A 6,139-nucleotide genomic window follows, 5' to 3' on the forward strand; every position below is an offset into this window, starting at 1 on the left:
GCACCGGGGACTCCTGGGGGTGCGGGGGCCGTGGTGGAGCCGGAGCTGAGTGCGGGGACCCTGGCACTGTCCCACAGCTCCCGGCCTCGCTGGACCGTGGGGGCCCAGGGAGGCCTCTTCTTGCTGCTCCTGAAATACCAATTACCGGCAGCACGGAGAAATGCCACCTTGCTCTCCTGAAGCTCCATTGACCAGGAAAAGCACTCCAGCAGCCGCTACTTCAGCAGATGAATTTTCCGACAGTGATTGAACACTTTGATAAGGAGCAGGCGTTTGTTTGCCACCTCATTTCCCTCGCTGGGCTCCTTCTGCAAGGCACTGCTCTTACCTGGCCAGGGCACACACAAGCTGCAAACAGAAATACGCTTGGAAACCAAACAGCAGAGCCCACGGCCTCATTTTCGCTGAATTACCCTGTGCTGCCTGCATTGGGAAATTGCTTTCTCTGACGGACGATTGCTCGCCACAGCTCTGGGACCCTGCTCGATGTCTTTGCTCCTGCAGCTGGGGGAGCAGAGCAGAGCGAGGAGAAGCACGAAAGCTGGGACGAGAGCAGGGAAGGACAGGCTGCTCCCTGCACTGGCCGGGTGCTGAATGTCCTCCCTCAGGCTGGGCAGCCCGGGGGCAGCAGGCAGCACGCGATTGCTTGCGCAGCGTCACGGCCGTGGGAAGGGGTCCTCGCCTCCAAAGCTCGCAGCGACTCCCGAGCCCTTCCACGTGAGTCCGTCCCTGCGACCACAGACGTGTGCTAGGCAACTGCAACCTGGGGTCATCTGTCAGTGGTGATTCTTAGAGAAAGTACAGAAAAAACACGGAAAGCCCCAGGATGGGGATCAATCATTTTGGCAAGGGACCGTGCAAGAAAAATAAATAAACCGCACTTTATCCAGAACTGGCTTGTGGAAATTGCATCATATAGAGGCTAGAGGTGAAACGTTATTAGCTAGCAGTGACAGCAGACTTATCTTAGATATAAGCTTGCCAGAGGTGCCGTGACCCATGGTCTGAAAGCAGGCTGTCCTAGCGAAAGGAGTCCAGCTGTTCTGCTCAGCGACAGAACCAGGGAGAGAGAATTCTGCAATGGTCCTCCAGTTCATGCTTTGTTGTTATAAAAGGCATATATTAAACCAATTTATTCCAAATAGCAAAATAAGTTCATAAGCATCAGCTCCATGGCCAATCCGAAATTCCAGAAAGTTTCTTCCTGTTTGAATGCAAATACTTTGTATTTGGATGAGCAGGGTTAGGCGTGACCGTGCCAGCGTTGTGGTTTTCTGAATATCTTCAATTTGTGGTCAGAAGGCTTTATCTCACATTCCGTTGTCAGGAGGATGTGACCCCTCCTGCTCGGGCTGGGCTCCTGCTCGTGTCCCCTCTCCCATTAGCCCCACAGGTTTGGTGTCAGACGGGACCAGGAAACCCCGGTGCCCAAGGCCAGAGCAGTGGCATCCACACACGTGCTTTCTGTTACACAGAAGCCATTCAAACACTGAAAAAAGTCTTCCAAAAAACAAAAGCTTCTTGCAAATTCCTGTTGTATTTCCCTTGCCCATCATCTCCTTGATAAACCAGTCCTGGTCTAGCCAGGACCTCTTCAGACACAAGCCTTGCTAATATCTTATCTGCATTTCTGCCCTTCTCTGCCTCTTTTCTAATTCAGGCAGAGCTCCCTCCCTGAAGAGTCGTGACTGATATTGCATGCGGTACGTGAGATGCAAGACTTCTCGCTTGCATGCAGATCTCATAGCTCATACAGAGTACAGTTGGATGCATAAGCTAATTGCTAATGGTAAAACACTTGCAGAAGGGTTCTGCATCCTATTTTCAGGCCAAAACAATACAGAGTAAGCTCCAATTTTTTCAGCTGCCACCGGGTAAAAAATATATTGCTTTAACTCTGTCCTGGTTTCTTGATTAGATGAAGGCAAATTACATGTTTTTCCACCAGTCTATTATTACAGCTTAAACTCTACACAGTTTGCTGAATAGATCTGTTTTGCTCGCAGAAATAAACTTCCTTCTTTGGAAAGATAACAGCGTGATTGCATCCGACATAGCAATTTCTGAGCTATTTCTCCAGTACCACTTTTCACACTGATGGTGCAAGGCACGTGGTTTCAGAGCAGCAAATCCACGAGGGCACATTCAGTTTTCTTCCATCTCGGGCGGCTGAATGGAGACGTCCGTCTGCTCCGGTAACGTCCCCTGGGATTTCAGCGAGAGCAGGATCACATCCGTGGTGGTCACGGGCCTGGGTCCTTCGTGCTTGGGGAGCGCGCTGCGTTTGAAGGAAGTCACAGATACGTGGGCAAACCACATTTCTACGCCAGAGGTGAGCACGCTGCTCCTGCCACCTCCCCGGCAGCAGCGAGGGGGACCCCGGCTTCGTGGCGAGGCCTCAGACACAGGCTGGGATGGACTTACAGGAGGGGGGAGCCCAGCACTGAGCCGGGCTGAATGCAAGGCAGCCTCCTGCGTCGGCACCGCGAGGCAGCTGCTCTACCAACAAATAACCTAATCCCCAAGGGACACTAAAAATAGCCAGTTCCCAAATCAGTCATGCTTCGTTAGGCAGTTTCTACGCCTAACGCTATGAAAAGCACTTTTAAGATACGCAGTTTGAAGCGTGGCACTTAGCGTATTTTCTCTTACCCCGTTTTGTTATTTCTGAATGATGCGAAGCTGAGGGAGTGCTGTTTACTTTCACCCAGCGTTTTCCATCTTATTTTTGATTCTATTTTCTATTTTATTAACTTAAGCAAACATCTGCAGAGCAGATGCAGTAATTACAGGTTATCCAAATCTGTCTTTTGTTCCTTTACTGAGCAATCTGGGGGGAACAAAAAGTTTCTCTTTCTGCTTGCAGTGCTGCCTCGCTGTCTGGGGCCCTGGGTTACTGACATCAGTTACTTCAGAGGGTGAGCACGCTCTCTTCTCCTTTGCATCCTATTTTTTCTTTGAATAAAAAACAACCTTTCTTCAACCTAGTCAAGTTTTGAACAGTGTATTTCTTCTTGGCACCTACTCTCATCATTACTCATAGGCTATATTTCTCCTGTGTCCCACCTACCTGCCTTCACAGTGTGTTATGGATGAAGCACCTTGAGCACATAAAGAAATCAATTTGTTATTTTTAAATCACAATAAACCTGCCTTGTATGGAGAAGACTTTGGGACTCTTTAACCTCATTTTTCTAGTTCTGGTAGCCAGATAGTGACAGTTCGTGTTTATGTATTTGGTTACATGTTAAATGAAATATTCAAGCCAATTGATGTCACTTTTTGGGACTCAGATAACAGCAGGTGAAAGACTGAGGCAGAAGAACTTATCTATGCTCATAAATCCGAGCATATCTCCAGGTCCAATTACAAATTCTGCAATTTTAGACCTTCTCCACAGCATAAGATAAACTAAACAGAGCATTAGAGAGATATATTAACGCCGTGGTTTTCCTGCCCGCAGTGTCCTCCCAGCCCGGAGCCTTCCACCACCGCAGCCCCACTCCTCCTGGTGCTCGCCCCCGCGACGCGGGGCAGCAGGGAGCAGATTTCCAGCTCCCTGGAAGGAGGAAGGATTTTCCAGCTCAGGCACACTTGTGCCAGGCCTGCCAAGACACGGTGTGCACATTTTCCTGTGATGCTCCTGAAGGGACTCAAAAACGCTGTTGTAATTTGGTACATCCACAACCCTCCCGTTGGGCACCAGAGCTCTCAGACTTTGGACCTTAGCGAGGAACAGAGCTGAACCTAACGAGTACACGGACTCAGTAGCGCTTGGTTTCCTTTGTTCACCGAAGGCTTTTTCCAGAGCACGCCCTGGCTGGCTGCTCTGCAGTGAGGACTTAATGAGCTCTCTGGTTTCGCCAGCCGGCTCGGGCCTTGCCCAGTAACCCCAAACAGGCTCCAGCCCACCGCGAGCACCCGGGATCCTGTCTGCAAGAGCAATTTGTTCTGACCATGAGAATGGTATTCCTTGGATGCAGCTCTTCGAAAACCATCTCCTGGGTGAAGCCACCCTTGGAAAGCATCACCTGCAAAGGCAGAGGCTGCAGCTGAAGCAACCTGGGTTTGTAAAGTCGATGCAAACTGCCCCCCCGGGGCTTGGCCAGGCCACTTCACACCTGCTGTCCTTGCCAAGATTCTGCTTTTCCCCCTCTTTCCCCAGTGAAGAGCTGCCCCAGGCCCTGCAGCAGCCACGTTGCCTTCCCACAGGAGGCGAAGGCTCGGGGTGACAGGGATGCTGCAGCTTCGCCTCAAACGCTGAGCACAAAGGTGAGCAGCCAGCAGGCCCTGCCGCACCCCGGGGACGGCTCTGCAAGCAGCCTCTCCAACCGTCCTGGGAATGGTGAAATGTTTCCAGAGTGTCAGCATTTACTGAGATGCTTTTATCTCCTCGCCAAAATAGGAAGAGCTGCTGTGTGTCCTGAAAACCTCTTGTGGCATTTTAATTACAGACTCCAAGCAAAACCTTCCTCTCGTCCCTGCAAGCCTCTCTCCCCCCAGCACCCTGTTTTCCATTTTTATTGGATTGATCTCCAGGCTGACCACATTTGACAACTGGACATTGCAATCACAATGAGTTTTCCTTTTCTTTAATAGAGGTACTTATGATGAGAAAATAGCTGGAGCAATTGCTGGGGGCCACCATCTTTGCAAGAGGGCCCCACAAATCCCTGAGGGCCGGTGTGTTGTGGAGGGCACACCGAGCAGGGATGAGCAATCACCTACACATATTCTACTCCAGAAATGTTTTTTTTTTTTTTTTTCTAGAATTACTGGCCAAGGTAACCTTTGGTGGGTTTTGCACCACTCACCCTCTGCAGCTGGGGCTTCCCTGGGGGAAAGGACCCAGCCTCAATTTTTGTCTGTGCTGCATCTGCATGAAATGCTCTTGGTTTGGGCTGTGCGCTGGCTGTCAGGCAGCCTGCTCACATGGCACGGCATGGCACGGCACAGCACAGCATGGCACAGGCTCCAGCCCCGGCTGGGGGGAGCTGCACCACCGCTGTGCCCAGAGCAGCTGGGGAGCGCTGAGCCCTGCTGCTCCTGCCAGCCCATTAGGTTTGTTATATTTCTCCCTTATGGAAACTCATTTATTATTTTACATTACTGTCTGAAGCCTTGGAACATCTCTTCCTGCATTTAAAATAGGAGAAAAAAAACCTCCCTCTGCAAAATTCACATGCAGGTTTAGCTCTCCCAGGCTCACTGCGCAGCTCAGAGCTGGGCTGGGGAGGCTTGGCTGAGCCCATTACACCAGCAAAGCTATCTCAATTTAAATAGCAGTTAATAAAAGATGCCTGTACAGGGCTGTAAGCATCCTGACACTTGATTAATTGTACTACACATAGTACACCTACCAGCACTGGAACAAACACACAAACATTGAAAAGGAAGAAATTAACTCAAACTCAGCCAGCTGGTAAGCCTCGACGTGGCGCGAGCTGCCAGGAGCGGGAAGGGAGCGGCGTTTGCAGAGTTCGAATTTCCTCTGTTTTGAGCAGCTTCTTGCTACGAAGGTGCAAAATTCACCTAAACCGGGAGATGAATCCGGAGCCCAGACCTGTGAGTTTCTGAATCCCAAATCTGGCGGGGAAAGCCCAGTGTCTGCTGCAACCCTTCAGCACCTGGGGGCTGCATCCTGCTGGGGCCAGCATCCCGGTGCCCCCGGGCTGCAGCCACGTGCAAACTGCTCTGGGGGCAGGTGGCAGCCAGGGGCTTCGAGGCGTTTCACCGTCCACTGCACCGGCTCAAGAAAACCTTGAATAAGATGTCCTGAAACCCACCTCACTGCACCTCCACAAGTGCTCAGGATTGAGACATCTCCCCCCATAAGCTGCAGTCCCAGCCTCACCCTCAGCGGCGCACACCGGTACCGAAAACCTCACACTCGGGGCCTTCCAAACCACGCTACAGGAGCGAGGCTCCTCCAGCCCCTCACAGACACGGGTTTATCAGAGCCTCCCCCCCCCCGAGTCCCCAGGGAACAACAGCCACAGGAGGGGACAGCGCTGGGAGCAGCCTGGTGCAGCTGCGCGAGCGCGGCCGAGCTCCGGGAGGTCCTGGTCCTCCTCCAGCCACCTGCGGGACTCAGGATGGGGTCCTGCTGGCTTTCGACAATGAGACAGGACAGGATGCT

The sequence above is a fragment of the Anser anser genome (genome assembly GCF_964211835.1).
Source record: "Anser anser genome assembly, chromosome: 27".
In the NCBI taxonomy this organism is placed as follows: domain Eukaryota; kingdom Metazoa; phylum Chordata; class Aves; order Anseriformes; family Anatidae; genus Anser; species Anser anser.